The following is a 22,101-nucleotide window of genomic DNA, read 5'->3' on the forward strand; positions in this document are numbered from 1 at the left end:
GTCGTAAAAGCGTATGTGTTAAACTGACACGCACACACACACACACTGCAGAATCACCAGTGACATGCACAGGCACTGCAGAATTACCAGTGACACACACATACATTGCAGAATCACCAGTGACACGCACACACACTGCAGAATCATCAGTGACACACACATACACTGCAGAATCATCAGTGACACACACATACACTGCAGAATCACCAGTGACACACACAGGCACTGCAGAATCACCAGTGACACACAGGCACTGCAGAATCACCAGTGACACACACAGGCATTGCAGAATCACCAGTGACACACACAGGCACTGCAGAATCACCAGTGACACACACACAGGCACTGCAGAATCACCAGTGACACGCACAGGCATTGCAGAATCACCAGTGACACGCACACACACTGCAGAATAATCAGTGACACGCACATACACTGCAGAATAATCAGTGACACACACAGGCACTGCAGAATCACCAGTGACACACACACAGGCACTGCAGAATCACCAGTGACACACACAGGCAATCCAGAAACAGTGACACACACAGGCACTGCAGAATCCCCAGTGACACGCACAGACACTGCAGAAACATCAGTGACACACACACAGGCACTGCAGAATCACCAGTGACACACCACAGACCGCGTGCTGCAGGATGCCGTTGAAGGGTTAAACGCGCGCCAGGTGCCACGAGCGGGCTCCATCACCACCCTGTGGCAAGGGGAAATTGCCGCTCGCTGTTTATTCCCGGCCTCAAGCTGCTTTGGAATAACCGTCACAAATTGGCCCATTCCAGAGCCCAGCGGAGACCTTTTCTCGTGTTAACTCGTTTAAGACCGCGCGAGTCCAAAAATAGCCGCAGAACCCCTCCGGGCGAGGATGCAGCCCGCAGCGTCTGTCTCGCACCCACCCGTTGCCGCGTCGATGCCGGCCGAGCGAGGCTCTCTCTCTTTGCGTGCCCGTCACCAAAGCGGCTCGCTCGGGCTTACGGCCGCAGAGCCGTGGAATTGCTCGCTCGCTCACGCCGCCGCCGCTGCTGCTACCGGCGGAAGGGCCTCGCCCGCTGGTGGGGAGCTCTCGAGAGCCCCTCTCGTGCGGCACTTGGCCTACTCTTCCACGCTGGCCAGACGCCTTGGGAGAGGTGGGAGAGTGCCCCCCCCCTCCCCCCAACGCTTTACCGCAGGGCGCACGCGACCCGACACCATCGACTAACCGTGGTGTATCCATTTAGTATTACTGCTGCGTGGAGGATTCAGGATAGCTGCACCATGCGATCGTACTGGCGACCACTTAATTGCCAGTCCAATGTGTTCCCCATTACGTACCGGTAGCATCCCTGTGTGTCCTGTTTGTATGGGGGGAGCGGTAGTGTATCGGTTAGCGCGCCGCGCTGTCAACCCGACGACCCGAGTTTGATTCATGCTCACGACCTATCACAGTGGCCAATATTTGAACTGGTCCTGCGCATGGGGCGTTGGGGAGACAAAGGCGGCTGGGCGTGGTGTTGCCCCCCCCCCCCCACTTCTTGTGCCGTGCCCGCTTTTATAGGTGTTATTCACTAATAGTCCTTGCCCCAACTGTTTGCTAAAGGCTACACGGTAGGTCGGATGTCACCAGACTTTTCAGGAGGGTCCTGCCCCGTGGAGTTTTGCCCAAATCCATTCACGAGTGACAGGTGGGTCGGAAATCCGAGCTTCTGTAGACAACCCACGCTCACCGGGGAGATAACGCTCGAAGCTCCACACAGATGGATTCAAGCATCTGTGTGGAACTGTTATCTCCTAGCCACCCCGCGAACACCCACGTAGTCTTCCTTCCAGGTATTAACCAGGCTCGGGGTTTTTCTGCTTAGCTTGCGAGGTACGCTGGGGTCGGATCGCAATCTGCGCTTCTGCGGTTGTGGTTGAACATTGCGTCGGAGTTTGCGTCGATTCCTCCCAGAGGAGCTGCCACCAAATGTGCGTTCACTTGCCGGTCTTGAACGACGTCTCAAAGGGCACGCGTCATCGCTCCGCACAAACACGCTGCACACACACGGCAAGCAAAGCAGCAGCAGCAGCCAGCCCCACGGGCAATGTTTGAACAAGTTGAGGGCTTAGTTAATCACTTGCGGCTTTGTTGTTGTTATTGTTGTTGGCGTCACGCACGCCGCGATGAGGGTGGAGCGGTGTCGGGAGGGGCCGCGTGCCACTGAGCCCCCCTCCCTGTGTCCCCCCCTCCCTGTGTTTCCCCCTCCCTGTGTCACCCCCCCCCCCTCCATGTGTCTAACCCCCCCCCCCCTCCCTGTAGTAGTCTCGTCAGACCCACCACGAACCACGTTCGCACACGCACGCCCAGATGTACAGAGTAACCTGACAACCTGACTTGGGCCAAGACTAGCGACTGGTTAGCTGGTTCGTTAGGGGTCATTGGGAGGGCTAGTACTAGTGTCTGGGTGAGTAGGTGACTAGGGTTAGGGGCAGGGCTAGTACTAGTGGCTGGGTGAGTAGGTGACTAGGGTTAGGGGTAGGGCTAGTACTAGTGTCTGGGTGAGTAGGTGACTAGGGTTAGGGGTATGCCTAGTACTAGTGGCTGGGTGAGTAAGTGACTAGGGTTAGGGGTAGGGCTAGTACTAGTGGCTGGGTGAGTAGGTGACTAGGGTTAGGGGTCGGGCTAGTACTAGTGGCTGGGTGAGTAAGTGACTAGGGTTAGGGGTAGGGCTAGTACTAGTGGCTGGGTGAGTAGGTGACTAGAGTTAGGGGTAGGGCTAGTACTAGTGGCTGGGTGAGTAGGTGACTATGGTTAGGGGTATGGCTAGTACTAGTGGCTGGGTGAGTAGGTGACTAGGGTTAGGGGTAGTGCTAGTACTAGTGGCTGGGTGAGTAGGTGACTAGGGTTAGGGGTATGGCTAGTACTAGTGGCTGGGTGAGTAGGTGACTAGAGTTAGGGGTAGGGCTAGTACTAGTGGCTGGGTGAGTAGGTGACTGGTTAGGGGTAGGGCTAGTACTAGTGGCTGGGTGAGTAGGTGACTAGGGTTAGGGGTGTGGCTAGTACTAGTGGCTGGGTGAGTAGGTGACTAGGGTTAGGGGTAGGGCTAGTACTAGTGACTGGGTGAGTAGGTGACTAGGGTTAGGGGTGTGGCTAGTACTAGTGGCTGGGTGAGTAGGTGACTATGGTTAGGGGTAGGGCTAGTACTAGTGACTGGGTGAGTAGGTGACTAGGGTTAGGGGTGTGGCTAGTACTAGTGGCTGGGTGAGTAGGTGACTAGGGTTAGGGGTATGGCTAGAACTAGTGGCTGGTAAGTTTGTTGGTTAGGATTATTGGGCAAAGGGGTGCGCACAGAAGCGTGGAGAAACGCACGCTTACATCCACACGGTGAGACACGAAGAGCAAATCCAAAAAAAGAACCAGCTGGTGACATCATATCGACTTTTAAGAATAATGTGCACATATATAAACACAGATACGGCGATGTGTGTGCGCGTGTCCGTGTGTATTTTCATACGCGATGTTCCGCGCGTCTTGTAACGCGTTCCTGGAGATATGTCGCAAGCCGATGAGAGTTGCCAGCGCTGATGAGGGTTCTGGGAATCCGATTTGGGTTTTATCAACAAGCCACATTGCAATTGACTGACTGATGGGTTATTGATTGTGGCCTGGCAGCCCGTCAGCCGTCTGGTTTGCAGCAACCACAGATAAACCGCCTCTCCACATCCCGACAGATATTTTACCCTTTGCGCGAGAGATGGCCCCCGTACGGGCAAGAGTCGGCCGACAGGCGAATGTGATTTGTGGCGTCCTGAGGTTCAGTGAAATGTTATTTATTTTTTATTCTTGTATTATTCAGAATAGCCTCACTGAGCCTCAAGACTCACTTTTACGAGGTTCCTGCATGGGGATGGCTGGCCAACTACATGTATGAGTGTATTTGTATCTCACATCCTTGTCTGTTAAGATGCAAGTGCAATAATCACCCTGAATCTATTTAGATCGTTTTGTTACTTAATTATGCAATGGATTTTTTTTTAAGTCATTTGGCATCATGACATGACATGAAATATTCAGAATCACGGCAATGCTACTCTTCGATTTAAAGCTTTCGTGACTGCAAGGATTCATCTTCTTGGTTCTTTCGGTAAAGTCACGTAGAATGGAAATAATACAATAATAAAAATAAAACATAATAAAATAATTCTCACGACGTTTCGGCCACAACGCAAACAGCCGTCCTCAGACTCTGTCTTCTCGACAGACCTGTTCTCCACCTGAGGACGGCTGCTTGCGTTGTGGCCGAAACGTCGTGAGAATTATTTTATTATGTTTTATTTTTATTATTTTATTATTTCCATTCTACGTGACTTTACCGAAAGAACCAAGAAAATGCTACTCTTCGTTGTAGAAAACAGCCCACAGAAGCAGATTTCACAGAGCTGCCTCTGAGTTCCCTTCGAGTGACTCCTGGTCCACACATTAGGTGGACAGCACTTCCCCACCCACACTGCCACAGAAAGTATTGTTTGTTGCATGGCAGCGGATACATTTTTTGTTATTTTCAAAAATGAATGTAGACCGTTTTGGGTGCAGTCATCGGTGATTGGGCTGAGACTTTGAACCGACAACGTTAGAGACCCCGACTGAATCACAGCGGGAAGCCTGGATTCGAACCCGGGCTCTCAGCAGTTCTGGGTCAGCGTCATTTCTGAGTTGTAGCGCCACCCGGACCCCACGGCCTTCTTGCACGCTTCAGAGAGACGCACGTTACCGTCTGTGCTGTCTATTGTGTTGCGTAAACGCGGTTCTTGTTGGCCATATTTCACACACTTTGTGATCGCGCCGTAAACGAAAAGGTCACGACGGACGTGCAACATGAAGCGTGGAAACGGAGCTTGTTGGCGGAGACGCAAAGCGCCCCCCTCCCCCTCCCCATTTCAACACCCACGGAGGCCATTCACCACCAAGTGACGATGACGTCACCACGGCACTTGTGCCAGGCTAGGTGCACTTTTGAGGCCACACGCACGTGAGACGCACGGGCGCACACAAATCACAAGCACCTCATTCACACCGAGGGGCCAATTGCTGTGTGTGAGCGCCTAAATAATATAATGAGACTGCAAGGACACGCCAGGTCGTGGTGTCTGGCTCTCTACGGACAACACCAGCTACGTATTTAACGTTAAGTTGATCTAGGGGAGGTACAGGACAGGTTCGGATATTGGTCATGAGCGGGAATCGAACTCGCGTGGCCGGTTTCGGAGCGCAGTGCGCAAACAGCTGCGCCACCGCCTCCCGCCCCCCCAAATATATATTTTAGGTGAACAGAGACACAACGACAAAGAGCCCCTGTATAGCCTTAACAGAGTGTTGGGGCAAGTGGTGTTCGCGAGCACCTATGAAGACCGGAACGGCACACGATAGAGTGGGTGGCCAGGACCACGCCCAGTCGCCTTTGTCTCCCTCGCGTCGATGTTTAAACCCCGCACCATGCACTCATTGCAGACTGAGTCGACCTAGGGGAGAACCAGGACCGGTTCGGATATAATCGTCGCCGGTGTTGGAACACAAGAGACGCGCACCGCCCGACAGACGCACGCAGACCAGAGGGGCCCAGCTGTTCGTAAATGAGCGTTGGTGGCGGAGACACTGCGCGGGTGGAGCCCAGAGACCCAGGGAGGGATGCCACCACCACCACTAACCCCCCCCTCCCCCCCGTGCTTTCATCCTCTCCACGTCAGACAGACTGGATGGCGAGCACATTAAAGGCGCGGCTGTAATTTTCAATTATTTCACAAATTAAGTCGACAAAAATACAAACACATTCGTTGAATCCCCACCCCAACAACAATCGTGTGAAGTGTTGCCAGCTCAGATAGCTGAGGTCTGGAGCCCCAAGTGATTGGAAACTGGGAGGGCTCCAGCCAATTCAGCACTGCCTTCCATCATCTGCGCACAGCCAAAGAGCAATACAACGCAGTAAAGAATTACGCGGGCACTTTTGATTATTTAATAAATATATGTCTTTTCTTTTCAGCGCAACAAGTACACGGGGGCAGAATAATTATAATTATAGCTTTCTAAATCACTGCTCGGGGACACCTATTGTGCCCCGAGCAGTGATTTAATAACAAGGTAATGGAGAGAGAGAGAGAGAGAAGCGAAGGTTAGGAAGAGATGGAAAAGACGAAGGGAGAGGGGAGAGTTACGCAAACTGTTGAAGAACCTCTCACGTTGTACAGCATCACTGAACAGGATCCCATAATCTGTATGGAGTGCTCTTGCCAATGACATCTGGTGAACCAGCAGTCCTGACCTTGCTGATGAGACTCAGGAGGTCAAAAACCGGTCCAGAGTTTGCTTGCTTTAAACAGATGCTGCTGCTGCTGCTGGATAACATTGGTCTGAAAAGCCGACAGGCTGATGGACTAAGAAACGTATTTTATTTCATGTGGAGGGACGAATGCCAGCGTATTGTTTAAGTATGATGTATGTCGTGACCCGTATTTGCTTCATCTTAAACAATGCTAACCTGTGTCAGGTTTTGGTCAAAAAACGGGGTGAAAGATCGTGCTCTTATTTTGGTTGAACACTGATTGGTATGCGATGTGTCGATAATAGAAACGCTATGTAATCAATACAATGTGGAAATATTGATGGTCACTTTTCATCCCCCCCAAAAATGTACATGCCATTTTTGGTTAAAAGAAATCAGCACAATGTTGCTCTGATTTAATAAAATCTCATGATATACAGAGACTTGATACTGCATCACATACGCTGCGTGATCTATAAAATGTGTAAATACTGATGTAATTTATTTAAGCGAAAAATTTGAACGAATATGTGACAGCATTGTTGCTGTAATGTTTTGTTGCAAACTGATTTTATGCAGTGTATTGATGCTAAATATGCTAATTTAATCAATACAAATGCGCAAACATTGATGTTCATTCCTCGTCCTGAAAACACGGTTATTGTGCATGTGAAATGCATGAGAACAAATGTGATTTTATTGAAGCGGAATGTTTTAGAGGACAGAGTCTTTAAGGTTCTGGGATACACGCATACCACACGGTCGCTCACCACACAGCAGACATTCCAATGAATTAAGCCAAACGCATCGTAACTTTTCAAAATACACCTACCAAATTAGATGCATCTCAACCATTTAAAACGCATCCGGTCAATTAAACTACGTGAAACAAATGCAACTACGTCAATTAAAATAGTTTCGCGGATATGAATAATGTCGTCTCGCTGAAAACAACACACACAAGCCGGGGCTCAACTCGCTCCCGGCGATTATGTCCGCCTTGTGTGTGTGGGGGGGGGGGGTGAAGGTGACGAGCTGTGGTTGTGAATGCTCGAGGTCTCGAAGACAGCAGAGGAGGCCGTCCCAGGCTCGGCGCGAGCCGTAGAATTTGGCTCTAATGAGGTGACCTGGCATGGCAGGGAGCTGCAGAGAGACGCAAACCGACACACAAGCACCGTTTGCCGTCGTTTGTAGCCACGCGTGCCTCGAAGCGCGGCGTTCGTCCATAATTAAATATGCTAATTGTAATCACGATATACAGACCTTGGGTGATTGCCCCTAATTACCGGCGGTGCTCGCTCAGAAAAAATAGGTTAATAGGTTTGATTGTGTTATTGCGTTGGCGGGTTAATGTGCCGCTGAAGCAGGCGTGTGACCTTTGGGGGCCCGCTGGCTACGGGACACCAGCGGTGAGTGACAAGACACCAACGAGTGGGATGGCTGTCACCCGCCGAGTGTGATACCCCGTGCGAGTGCGTGAGCATTTTTTTGCCGAAACACAAGGCGGTAAAAATTAACCCGTAAAAACAAAGTTTTTCACTATAAATCCTTTATATGCGTGGCGGCTAGAGTCCTCTCGTCCTCTGGCTTGAGATGGCTGCCACCTATGGGTCAGATGATTGCCTGCCACCATTAAGCAATTGGTAATTAAATATAATGACATTTTTCCTAAAAAGTGTAAAATTTTGGAAAAAAATTTTCAGGAAAATAAATTGTCACGCACAACGAGTCTGTGTGCAAAATGTCAGCTCGATTGGATCACGGGAAGTGGGTTAAAAAACGACCGAAAGATTTGCACGGTCGTAAGCGCGCAAGCAAGCAAGTGAACTTAATATAAAGGATTTAAAAAGTGACACACAAGACGGGGAGGGCGGGAGGGGGGCATCGCGTGTTGTTGTTGTGCGCGCGCTGGCATTACACACGGCATTGTCAGCAGGGCCATTAGGCTCCGTTTGCTGTGACGAATGCGCGTTGGGGAGAGACGGCGGTGGTGTCGCTTCTTGAGACGTTATTCCGCCCGCAAAACGCCTCCTCCTTCGCAAAGAGCGACGCCCGCAAATTGATATTCTAAGCTGTGGCTCTGTAATTTAATAACAATTTAATATCGGTAGAATTTTAAACAAAGTAATATTAATCTCTGCGAGTTACATTTGATCAATGTGACTTTGTGGGGAGAATATTAAATGCGGATATGCAAATTGCAGTTCCTAAGAATGATGCATGCAGATGTCAGGCAAAATGGCATCGTTATTGTTATCGTGCATGTGTGTGTGCAACCTAATCTAACACATGTGCCAGCTGAAGCAAAGTGAGCCCATCAGCCGTTGCCATGCAGATAAAATCACCACCTTATCCATCTTACCAGACAGATTTGGCCGAGATAACGTGAGCCAAATATATATAAACGTTATAACGAAAATAAAAAGCAGAGATGAACCTTAACCTTCAAGGTTTGGGAGCCATCCACGTAATATCACCTTGGTGATTCACCGTTTCTCGCGGGCAAGAGTGAGAGGGGGGGGGGCAGCCATGTGCTTTGGGGGGCAGGGGGGGGGGTCTAGATGACAGATAAGCAGGGTTACACCACGAACACCCGGACTGGAGCCGTCTGGAGCTGGAACCGGATTTCCGAGTGGAGCGAATTGATGGCACCGGCTCACGGCTTGCCAATGACTGCACACGCACAGATAAACCCCATCGTGCACACATGTGCTTGTTCACATGCTGCGCTGGGAGGTAAACATACGGGTTGAATTGAAATGCAACATATACTCTTCCGTTTGCAGTCCTGTGTACATATATATAGGAAACGGTGCATCTCCAGTGTAGACAATGAGCCTATGAAAGGGACTTGGAGACATTGATTTGTTAAGTCATTTTCCGCGGTTGTTTTGTTGTTGACGCAAGGCTCTTCTCTGCGTGAGATCCACATGAACATGGCCTCATTTTAACGTGACGACAACAGCGATGATAGAAAACGAAGACTCAGAACGTCGAGTAGATGGGTCTCAAAAGGGCCTGAGAATGTGGCCCTTGACCCTCCCCGGCAGCCGGGAGAAACGGCCCCCCACGGTGCGTAAATTCATCCTCCTCGAAGCCTGCCGCCTGGATTTGGGGCGTGTGTATCCTGGTCGGGCTTGCGTGTGCAGACTTAGGGGCCGTCCATAAATGACGTCACGCACCTAGGGGGGGGGGGTCAGATAATTGTGACGATGTGTGACGAGGGGGGGGGGTGAGAAATGTGACGTCACAACAAAATGCGCAACTTTAAATAAATAGACAACACGTTCTACTTAATTAAATGTACTTTTTAACAAATGTTTTCTCCTACAACACCAGAGTGCATCGCCACATGAAATACGCACTACAATGACAATAGTTTAAAGCGATTTGAAGCATGTTTTTTTTTTGGGTGGGGGGGGCAGAGCTTTGTGACGTCATATTTGAGGGGGGGGTCTGACTTTTCGTGACGTGTGACGACGGGGGGGGGGGGGGGAGTAAAAAATCGTCCAAAATCGCGTGACGTCATTTATGGACGGCCCCTTACCACGCGTAACACCACGAACACGTGTGAGACGGCAGGTCACGTGGCAGCGTGTCAGCCTGGTTTTAGCAGCAGAGCGAGGGCGGCGAGGTGGCGGTTTCTCGGACCCACTTGCTGTGCTACCGTCGCCTGGCCTGCACTTGGACAGGACAGTTTCACAAAAAGCCCAATCATGAGTCAGGACAAAGTCCACTTCATACGTCTGCGAACTGCCCATATAGGACTCACCACTGTGATCTCTACATTGGGTCAAACTTAACATCTCTGAATGTTCGACGGCTTGTGCACCAGATCTTATTTATTCATGATGTACTTGCGAAAAAATCCGCAGATTACCTGCTGGATCTTCTCTCTGTTTCAAAGAACAAATTTGACCTAAGGTCTACACTCATTCAGCAGCTTCATATTCCCTATTGCCGTACATATACTGGAGGAAGGGCCTTTGCTATTGATGCCCCCAGGGTCTGGAATGCTGTTGCCAATAAATTGAAACTTGAGTCACTACCTATGAGATCTTCACTCAAAACTGCTCTAGAGGAGTTGTACACCCCTAGCTGCCAGTGCTATTCAGTGGCCTAAAATAAAATGTTTCGCTCCGGATGATCGCTACAAAGTATGACCTGTGTTTTGATTTAGTGTGCTGATCTTAAAGGTGCATTGAAAAATTATTATACTCCGATTGATGCTCCTGCTGTTGTGGAGTGACTCATGCAGCCAGCTATGGCTGCATGGTTTTGGTAGTACATGTTGTTTATGCCATTTATTGTGAAATTCCGTCACAGTTCCTATGATCACTGTTTAATTGCTTTCATGGCTTTATTTTGGTGATTTCGAAAAGTGTATTGGTTTAGCCATGTTTGTTTGTTGTAGTACAGAGTTAGACTGATGGCCTTAATCTAAGTTGTCTTGTGGTTGTTGTTGGTTTTGACTTGCATCCCACTGGGATTTTTGCACACAGCGTTGGTGTACGGTGATTTTTTTCTGCAATATTTTGCTGTCTTTTCTTGGATTTTTTGTTTGCACTTAGTCACATAGTCACTTTAAGATGTTTTTTGTTCATGTTTTTTTGTTGTTGTTGCGGTTGCACCCGATTCAAGAGCCGAATGGCTCACAGGGAAACACCTAATAAATGAACTTGAAGTTGAACCCACCGTGCTCGATCCATGCTGTGTTGTGCCTTAAATCGCGGGTATTGTGTATGGTTTAATGTTTGTTTAATTCCACAATATGAATGAAAACAACGGACAACGATGGTATAACCAGAACGAGCATAACACTCACGCGTTCCTCGTGGGCTGATGACCCAGATTCAAATCACGGATCACATTGCTGATAACTTATAAATGACGTGATGACATCGTCGAACGTGATTGTCGTTCCACGCGGACACGGTGCAGACTCTATAGCACGTGGGGCTCTGTGACGTCATCGATACTGATTGGTCGAGTGGGTAGCACGTGGGGCAGCAAATCACGGAGTCACGAGTTCAAATCCAACCTTTCAATTGTACATTTTTTTTGGCAAATTCAATCACAAACGCAAATGAAACTTGTATTTATATTTATTTTATTAACATTAAACAACATGCAGCAGCAACAACATCCCCATGAGCCCGTGTAGTGTAATGGTATTTCACTGGGGCCTCAGAGGCCGAGGAGCCGGGTTCGAATCCCCCTTTAGATTTTTTGCTGATTTACTATCCACGCAGTGACGGTCGCTGCCTGTGTTTCGACAGCCACGTGCGCGCAGTGCAATCACTACACCACGCGGAGCCCCCTGTACTTGTGTGGAGACTCGGTGGCGCAAGGCGATGCGAGATAACATCCGAAGCAGACGGGAGTCAGACGAGGTCATCGAGGTTTCAAACCCCGGTAAAGGTGGGTGATGCATAAACACAAATGATTGTCTAATATGTGAACGTATTGACGTGTGTGTCTGATATGTGACCGTACTAACATGCGTGTCCCTCCACTGTGTGTGAGTGCAGGCCGTGTTGAGGACATGGAGCAGCCCACGGGGAGGACCAGCTGTGGAAGAGCGACCTGGAACAGAGAGAGGGAACCGAGAAAACCGAGAAGATGACTTCAAAATATATTTTTACATAACTATGAAACAGTTGCCACTAGGGGGCGCTGTCTCACCACTAGGGGCGCTGTCTCACCACTAGGGGCGCTATTTACAACTAGAGGGCGCTGTTCTATGGGACATACCCATTAAAAGTGTCACTTTCTTGGAAATAAATGCATTTACAGCGGATACTCAACGTATTGCAGCTTTAAGTCATGAATTTCCGCAAAATCGTGGAAAAGCCTGCCAAAATCAAGCAGTCACGTGGCAACAGTAGTGTGCACCCAGCAAAAAGGGGGCGACACAATTGCTAGATTTTTACATTAAATTGTTGTTTTCATGACAAAATACAACTAAAAACATTATTTATCTCAGAAAAATACCATCAAACATTACCAAATCAACTAAATAGAGTTAACGCTTTAAATCCCACACCATCATAACCAGGAGGAGTGAAGAATGGTCAAGTCACTCCGCACCGTTCTCTCCCTTACCTCTCCCCTCTCACCTCACTCCACTCCCGTCACCGTTCTTTCACCTCCCTCCACTCCTTTTTTTTTTACGATCAGTGGAAACAAGAAGATGCTCGGTGTATTCGGCACTTTGTTTCGTTCATCATTTCGTAAAATGTTTTTTTTTTAACGGGGCTTTATGTAACCCTCGCTCGCTCGCTCTCTCTCTCTCGCTCTCTCTCTCGCTCGCTCCCTCCACTCCTCACCGTTCTCTCCCCCACCACTCCCCTCTCACCTCACTCCACTCCCCTCACCGTTCTCTCCCCTACCTCTCCCCTCTCACCTCACTCCACTGCCGTCACCGTTCTTTCACCTCCTTCCACTCCTCACCGTTCTCTCCCCCACCTCTCCCCTCTCACCTCACTCCACTCCCCTCGCCGTTCTCTCCGCTCCAGCAACCCCAAGGTTGCTCTCCAAGCCGCAGTGAAGCTCCCCTCGACGGGAGTTCGCTGCTCCTCGTCGCCCACGCCCGCCCGCCTTGAGAGCCCCGGTGTGGCCTGGCCGTGGCAGCAGCCCCTGGCCGTGGCAGCAGCCCCTGGCCGTGGCAGCAGCCCCTGCCCCTGGCCGTGGCAGCAGCCCCTGGCCGTGGCAGCAGCCCCTGGCCGTGGTAGCAGCCCCTGGCCGTGGCAACAGCCCCTGGCTGTTGCCACAGTTAAAGTAACACCTGTGACCAAATCACCTTATATCCTCAGATCTCAAAAGCTATGAGCCTGGAGAGTACTTGAATGGGCGACCACCAGGTGTTATAGGCTGCGTGGCTGTGATGGGCAGAGCAGTGCAGCAAAACCAATTGTGCATCCCATTAAACTCTACAGCTGTCTCCCTGCGTGTTCACCAACCCGCACTGATCAGCTTTGGTGAAGTATAGTTAAATCAACGCCCCTTGACCGACACGTATAATGATTATGTAAGTATTATTAGGAAGGCCGTATTTCCGTGTGTTTAACAGTACTGAGTTGAATGTGTATATATGGGCTGTTATCTATACGTAAACACATACCCAGTAACGCCTGCACTTGCTGTGCACCGAGTCTAACGAGTTGCAGGAACCCTGAGTCTTAATGAGCTACCCCTGGACACACCGAGCGCATCAATGGGGCTTCAAGACTTCCAAGAGGTTACATTAAGTCTTCCCGAATCAACATCAAAGCCTCGTGCTGAGCTCCACACCTCCTCGCATCCCGGCATGGAAGCGTCACTCAGCCCGGATTCAACTCAGACAGACCCAGACAGAGGCAGCAACGCACGCTTCAGACGACTCCAGGTGCAGGTTCTCCAATTGCAGGGTCTCTCGGCTCCAGGTGCAGGTTCTCTGGGTGCTGTACGCACGGAACTGAGTGACCCTGGCTGTTTCTTCATTGAATTCAATGCAGCCCCGCACCGCGTCATCGTGAATCTCCCATCTCAGTGGCTGCACGCTGAAGTGACTGCTCTGTAATTATTCACCTTCTCACGTCACCCTCACCTGTACACGTCCCAGAGACACCACGTCCAGGAGACCAATCGAGTGGGCGGAAACTCTGTGGGTTCGGTAAATTTCACATATTTTTGATAACCTCTCACCCCAGTCTGGAATTGAACCGAGACGCCCGCGGTTTGAGTCGGGACGGCCCCGCGTGCTGACGCCGGGATCTGTGCAGAGAGAGAGAGAGCTCTCACCTGGCAGGTCTTCCGGGTTCCCTGCCCGTGCACGGCAGGACCAGGTGTGTGCATGTGTGTGATAAATACACCCACGTGTGTGCGTGCACAGTGAGCTTCATTACGCACACAGTAGGCGTGTTGGTGTGTCGGCTTTTATGTGGAGGTGGGGAGCCGTGTTGCAGCGAATAACACGCTTAGCTACGAACCCGGCGACCCGAATTACATTCTCGTTCACGGTCATCACCAGTGACGATAATCTTGACCAGTCCTGGACTATCTATCCCGGACTCGGCCTCAAATCCGTACCCTGGTGCTGTGTGTAAACATCGCCCCTGGGGAGACAAAGGCGGCCGAGCGTAGTTGCTGGTCACCGACTACCACGTGGGCTGTGTCGGCCTACATAGATGCTCGCTTACAACACTTGCCCCAGCAGTCTGTCAAGGCTACACGGGGGATCTTTGTCTTTGTGTGTAGGTGTGCATGTGTGCCTACGTGTAGTAACGGGCAATGGGATTATTCTGCCTTTGGGATGTGGGATACCGCACTACAGACAGCGAATGGCTTGTGGTTCAAGAGATTTGGGACATCTTGGGTGAGCTTGCCTGCCCCGTGCGAAAAAACAATCGCCCTCCAAGGCGGATTATTCCGGGTTAAAAATAAATGGTTTTTTTTGGCATGTTTGCATTTAAAGAGATTCGAGATGCAGCTAACCTAGACGGGCTATAATGTGCCGTAGCTCAATAATGCATGCAGATCAAAAGCTAGCAGGCGAATGTGGTTTAATATTTTATTATTTTACAACACAACAAAATTAAAACAATGATCTAATAACCAGAAAAGTCGCTACACGCATCTAGCTGTCGTGGTGTAAGGGGTAGCACGGCTGCCGCTGAAGCTGGTGATTCCAGGTGCACGTCCTGGGATTAAATTTCGATTTAAAGCTTTCGTGACTGCAGGGATTCATCTTCTTGGTTCTTTCGGTAAAGTCACGTAGAAGGGAAGTAATAAAATAATAAAAATAAAACATAATAAAACAATTCTCACGACGTTTCGGCCACAACGCAAGCAGCCATCCTCAGGCGAAGAATGAAACACCCCAAGCTTGGAGCGTATATTTAAGCTGGGTTAGAGGGGGGGGGGAGGTGGGAAGAAGAGCGCCTAAACAAAATAATTTGCATATCAAGAGGAATTCAGCATCTGGAAAATGCGTAGGAGGTGGGCGGGGGGGGTTCCAAATCAATACTATGCCCGTGCATTATGCAGGATTAGCAGCATCAAAGGGGGGGGGGAAGTGGGGGAGCATTAACAAAGGAAAGGAATGTTAATAGTATGTAGCTGTAGTTACTAAACAACCACGTAAAAAACTACAGTATAAACTGCATGACAAACTAAAGTATAAACTACATAGCATCATCAGTAAACTTACTATACTCTACAATAAGCTGAGTTACTAACAGTAAGTAATACATGAAAAATTCTACGTTGTAAAAAATTATATAATATGCTTCCATCTAAACTTTATTCTCTTACATCACACGCGTCTATACCGTACTATATACTTCCATAGGCAAAACCAACATTAAATTACATACTGTATTGCTATAAACCACCCTATACCTTATACATTTTTAATATAACACTATGTATTATTCTACCCACCCTAATGTGTATCAAAATGGTTTATTACGTCCTTCCAGTGATTGCTAAGCCAGAATCCATCTTCTCGGTTAAAATTGTCTCTGTGTTTGTAAATGTGGATCGCCTCATGTACGAATCTCTCATGATAGCCAGATGGCTTGCAGAGAACCTCTGTCTTGGAGAAGTCAATGTCATGTGAGCCCACTGAGTTGTAACAGTGATCTGCCACGGCTGAGGTGTTTGTCCTACAGTGTTTCAGGTCAGCTTTATGTTCACGGATGCGGTCCGAGACACTCTGTCTACAGGAAAGCCACCCACACGGATGCTTATCTAAAACCGGATTCCCACCACCATCCATCCCAGAAGAATTCCCTCATCAAGACTCTATATCATAGAGCCCAATGCATCTCCGACCATGAACACATTTCCAGTGAACTCAAACACGTACGCCAAGCTCTTAAGGCTAATGGTTACTCCGACTACACAATCCGCAAAGCCATCACTCCAACCACCAAGAAGGATCCTGTTGAGGAGCCTTTCAAGACCATCACCTTACCCTACATTGCTGGGGTCACAAAAAAGATCTCCAAAATCCTGATTAAACACAAGATCCAGGTCCGATTCAACACAGTACATAAAATCCGTGATCTGGTACCGTCTGTAAAAGATGTGGTTCCAGACATACAGTACCCTGGTGTCTACAAACTAAGTTGCCTCTGTGGTAGCAGTTACATTGGGGAAACCAAACGACATGTCTCGGACCGCATCCGTGAACATAAAGCTGACCTGAAACACTGTAGGACAAACACCTCAGCCGTGGCAGATCACTGTTACAACTCAGTGGGCTCACATGACATTGACTTCTCCAAGACAGAGGTTCTCTGCAAGCCATCTGGCTATCATGAGAGATTCGTACATGAGGCGATCCACATTTACAAACACAGAGACAATTTTAACCGAGAAGATGGATTCTGGCTTAGCAATCACTGGAAGGACGTAATAAACCATTTTGATACACATTAGGGTGGGTAGAATAATACATAGTGTTATATTAAAAATGTATAAGGTATAGGGTGGTTTATAGCAATACAGTATGTAATTTAATGTTGGTTTTGCCTATGGAAGTATATAGTACGGTATAGACGCGTGTGATGTAAGAGAATAAAGTTTAGATGGAAGCATATTATATAATTTTTTACAACGTAGAATTTTTCATGTATTACTTACTGTTAGTAACTCAGCTTATTGTAGAGTATAGTAAGTTTACTGATGATGCTATGTAGTTTATACTTTAGTTTGTCATGCAGTTTATACTGTAGTTTTTTACGTGGTTGTTTAGTAACTACAGCTACATACTATTAACATTCCTTTCCTTTGTTAATGCTCCCCCACTTCCCCCCCCCCCCTTTGATGCTGCTAATCCTGCATAATGCACGGGCATAGTATTGATTTGGAACCCCCCCCGCCCACCTCCTACGCATTTTCCATATGCTGAATTCCTCTTGATATGCAAATTATTTTGTTTAGGCGCTCTTCTTCCCACCTCCCCCCCCCTCTAACCCAGCTTAAATATACGCTCCAAGCTTGGGGTGTTTCATTCTTCGCCTGAGGATGGCTGCTTGCGTTGTGGCCGAAACGTCGTGAGAATTGTTTTATTATGTTTTATTTTTATTATTTTATTACTTCCCTTCTACGTGACTTTACCGAAAGAACCAAGAAGATGAAGTCCTGGGATTATTTTTTGCTAATTTACAAATCACGCGATTACATCATCGAGTGTGTTTATTATCGCACGTGGAGCCCTGTGACGTCGTCACTGTTCGGTGGTCGAGTGGGGAGCACGTGGGGCTCAAAGTCATGGAGTCCTGCGTTCAAATACAACCTTTCAAAAATTAACCCGTAAAAACAGTTTTTCACTATAAAAACCTTCATATGCGTGGCGGCTAGAGTCCTCTCGTCCTCTGGCTTGAGATGGCTGCCACCTATGGGTCAGATGATTGCCTGCCACCATTAAGCAATTGGTAATTAAATATAAAAACAAATTCCTAAAAAGTGTAAAGTTATGGAAAAAAAAATTCACGAAAATAAATTGTCACGCACAACGAGTCTGTGTGCAAAATGTCAGCTCGATTGGATCACGGGAAGTGGGTTAAAAAAAGACCGAAAGATTTGCACGGTCGTAAGCGCGCAAGCAAGCAAGTGAACTTAATATAAAGGAATTAAAAAGTTAGATTATTAGTTCGGCAAATTCAAGCGCAAAATGAAACACGTAATTTTATTTTTTATATATTAAAAAAACATGCAACGACAACAACGCCGATGTTGTAATAACCGCGACGTAGTTAACATCTGTGAGTCTGCGTGGTGTAGTTGGCCATCACGACTGCCTCCGAACCCGTAGGTACCGGGTTCAAATCCCGCATTCGGTTTTTTTGTTGATTTATAAATCAGGCGACGTCACCGCCTGTATTTACATAGCCATGTGGGCCACGTGCAATCACTCCACCACGCGGAGCGCCGTGCACGGGTGTGAAGAGTCGGTGGCGCGAGGCGATGAAAGACAAACCCGGAGTCGTGGAGGCACGAGGTTCCATCCCCGGCAAAGGTTCGAGGTGAATAAACACGAAGCGTAATTTAAGTGGCGTGTGTCCCTATTAATGTGTCTGTCCCTCCCTACTAACGTGTGTCTGTCCCTCCCCACTAGTGTGTCTGTCCCTCCCTACTAAGGTGTGTGTGTGTCTGTCCCTCCCTACTAATATGTGTGTGTCTGTCCCTCCCTACTAAGGTGTGTGTGTGTGCCTGTCCCTCCCTACTAAGGTGTGCGTGTGCCTGTCCCTCCCTACTAAGGTGTGTGTGTGTGTGTCTGTCCCTCCCTACTAAGGTCTGTCTGTCCCGACTAACGTGTGTGTGTACCTACAATGTGAATGTACTAACATCTCCCAGTTTATAAAAAGCAGGTGGAGCAGCCCACATCATGGAGACCTGGACCAGCTGTGAAGGAAACGTGGTGCAAGGGAGAAATATTTTTTTGCATTAAGTGTTATTTTATTACAAATAAAATGCATTCATACCAAATATTTCAGCTGTAAGTCATACATTTTAGCAAAATCACCTGCCCAGCCTCTAAAGGGTAAGTGACACCGCTAAAAACAGTCATTGATATCCCACGGGGAGCATTGCCATTGCAGGAATTTGGCATTCCATTGGCGTTTTCATAAAAAAAAAAAATTACGAAAAAACTAAACTAACCACACGATTTATTTCAGATAAATACAGTGAAATATTACAACTCGACTAAATGTAGCTGTTTAAAGCATTAAACCCCACAAAACGGTCAAGTCACTCCTATGACACACACACACACACACTGCAAAAGGCCCTCACCCAGCAGTGGATTGACAGAAGTCCTGCAGCTGTACACACAGCGACCAGCAACGGGTTCCCAACGGAGGGCAACATCCCCAAACCGACTACATCCAACTGCCCACGTCTTTAATTAAAAAAAAACATTAAGGGTTAATTGCGACGGGGTTTTTTTTGTTTAAAAGAAAAATACCACTGCAAGCAACACCAATTGTGTCTAACATGCAACACAGAACCCGAGGTGTGAAATCCCGTTGTGAAAATGACAGTGAGTGAACATTACGAAGACCATTCTCTCCCCGACCTCTCCCCTCTCACCTCACTCAACTCTACCCGTGCTCTCACCCAAGGCCGTAGCCATGCAGTCAATATTGGGGGGGACCAAATCTTCCAGGGGTTCTGGGGATCCCCCCCCCCCCCAGAAAAAAAAAATCCAAATTTTAAAACAAATTTCCAGCCTAAAATATTTAAAAATTCACAAACACATGGGATGGACTTTTTTTTTACAACAATGTCTAACAGTGTATTGTATTACATTGCTGTTCTTTTCTTTTTTACCTTTTCTTGTTTCATTGTCTGTAATGGCAGAGATTATGGATTAATAAAGTACAACCATAACCACAATCATATAAACGGAAATCTATTTTAAAGCAATATATTGGGGGGGACATTTTGAGCATGTTTGAATATCGGGGGGGATGTGTCACCCAATATATATTATAATTACGGCCTTGCGCTCACCTACCTAATTACCCGTACAATTCAAGTAACACCTGTGACGAAACCCCCCGATATCATCGGATCTCAAAAGCTAAGCAAGGATGAGCCTGGATAGTGCTTTAATGGGCGACCACCAGGTGCTCTAGGCTGCTTGGCTGTGATGGGCAGCACAGAGCAGTGCAGAAGAAAAACAATAGCATCAACAGAACTCTACGTATGTCTCCCTGCGTGTTCAACCAACTCGCACTGAGCAGCTTTGCTGAAGCATGGTTAAACAGCGCCCACTGATCGACACACAGTGGGGATGTCCTCATTCAGCAGCGGATTGATAAGAACGGTCTGTGCATGTACGTACGATTAGTGGTGATTGTGTACGTATTATGATATTGTACGTGTTATCACGGGCTAGAGAAAATATGGACTGATGTGGTGCCGGAGGATGTCGAGCTGGGTGGACCTGCTGCATTATGGTACCAGCGGTGTCAAGGTCGGCCTCTGTGGAGGAGACTCGTGAAGGACACTGCTACTGGGCAGTTGGAGGCAGTCGCCTTTCAACAGCAGGGGACAGAGGAGTGACGCTCACAACAACGAGCGGAGCGACGGGCACCTAAAACGCCAAGTTGGCACAGTAGGGGGCACAGGTGGTACATCTTCCAGTAATCTCAGTCAACAGGTGGCACCTGCAGGGTCTGTCCCGTGACCTCCTTCCAGCGGACCATTTCACGTGGCCTCAAAGTGCACCTCAAAGTGCACCTAGCATGGCACAATCGTGGTGACGTCATCGCCACTTCGTGGTGAACGGCGACTATTATTAAATCCAGATTTCCACGTGGTTAACATTACGTGGTTAACATTACGTGGTCAACATTACGTGGTTAACATTACGTGGTCAACATTACGTGGTTAACATTACGTGGTTAACATTACGTGGTCAAACATGTACGAGTTGAATGTATAGAGGTGGACCTTTGTACACAAACGCAAAGAAAATAAACAAACATCCTTCGTATAGCCTCAAACTTTTGGGGCAAGTGCTGTTAGCGGGTAGCACATATGAAGGCCGTCACGCCACACGAGGGGGTGGGTTAGCCAGCACCACGCCCGACCGTCTTTGTATCCCTCGTGGCGATGTTTACACACCGAGGCCGAGTCGACCTAGCAGAGGCCCAGGACCGGTTCAGACAATCGTCACTGGTGTTGGTGGCCGTGACTCGGAATCGAACTAGGGGTGCCGGGTCGATAGCGCAGCGCACTGCTGGGTATGTAAACACATACCCAGTAACACCTACACTCACTGTGCACGGAGTATAACGAGATTGAGGAACCATGACTCCTCTTAATGAGATACACACAGAGCGCATCAATGGGGCTTTACGATTTTCAATGGGTGAAATAAACTATTCCGAAATCAACATGAACACCCTATGCCAAGCTTCACACCTCCTTCCCCAATTCACATCCCGGCATGGAAGCGTCACTCAGCGCGGATACATCTCAGACATCAGCACTGGGGACGCGGCAACTCACGCTTCAGACGGCTCCAGGTGCAGGGCCTCTTTAGGCTCCAGGTGCAGAGTCTCCAGGCTCCAGGTGCAGGGCCTCTTTAGGCTCCAGGTGCAGAGTCTCCAGGCTCCAGGTGCAGGGCCTCTTTAGGCTCCAGGTGCAGAGTCTCCAGGCTCCAGGTGCAGGGCCTCTTTAGGCTCCAGGTGCAGAGTCTCCAGGCTCCAGGTGCAGGGTTCCCAGACTCCAGGTGCAGGATCTCTAGATACTATACACACGCAGCTCTGTTTCATTCTTCAATTCCGCCCCGCACCGCGTCATCGTGAATCTCTCATCTCAGTGGCTGCACGCTGCAGTGACTTCTCTATAATTATTCACCTGCTCACGTCACCTCCACCCGCAGACGTCCCAGAGACAACGCAACCCGGAGTCCAATCGGATCTGTGGAAACCCTGCGGTCCGGGGAACTTCCCATGTTGTCCGTAACCTCTCACCCCAGTCTGGAATTGAACCGAGACGCCAGCGATTTGAGTCGGGCCGGGCCCGTGTGGCGACGCCGGAAGCTGTAGAGAGAGAGAGCTCACCTGGCCGGTCTTACGGGTTCCCTACCTGTGCGTTGTCAGGACCACGTGTGCGTTGTCAGGACCACGTGTGCGTTGCCAAGACCACGTGTGCGTTGCCAAGACCACGTGTGCGTTGCCAGGACCACGTGTGCGTTGCCAGGACCACGTGTGCGTTGCCAGGACCACGTGTGCGTTGCCAGGACCACGTGTGCGTTGCCAGGACCACGTGTGCGTTGTCAGGACCACGTGTGCGTTGTCAG

The 22,101-nt window shown here is 48.8% G+C and overlaps 1 long non-coding RNA gene and 1 pseudogene across 1 annotated transcript; one reads left to right on the plus strand and one right to left on the minus strand.

The window, feature by feature from the left end:
* LOC144937278 (pyruvate carboxylase, mitochondrial-like) overlaps window positions 1-13,124 on the plus strand; it is a 72,447-nt pseudogene extending 59,323 nt beyond the window's left edge.
* Window positions 13,125-18,473: 5,349 nt separating this feature from the next.
* LOC144937026 (uncharacterized) lies at window positions 18,474-22,071 on the minus strand. Its single transcript, XR_013637554.1, has 3 exons — window positions 21,306-22,071; window positions 19,594-19,634; window positions 18,474-18,686 (listed from the first exon to the last, which is right to left on the minus strand). It is a non-coding gene; the product is annotated as an uncharacterized LOC144937026 (long non-coding RNA).
* Between the last annotated feature and the right edge of the window lie 30 nt (window positions 22,072-22,101).

The sequence above is a fragment of the Lampetra fluviatilis genome, chromosome 18 (assembly GCF_964198595.1).
Source record: "Lampetra fluviatilis chromosome 18, kcLamFluv1.1, whole genome shotgun sequence".
NCBI lineage: Eukaryota > Metazoa > Chordata > Hyperoartia > Petromyzontiformes > Petromyzontidae > Lampetra > Lampetra fluviatilis.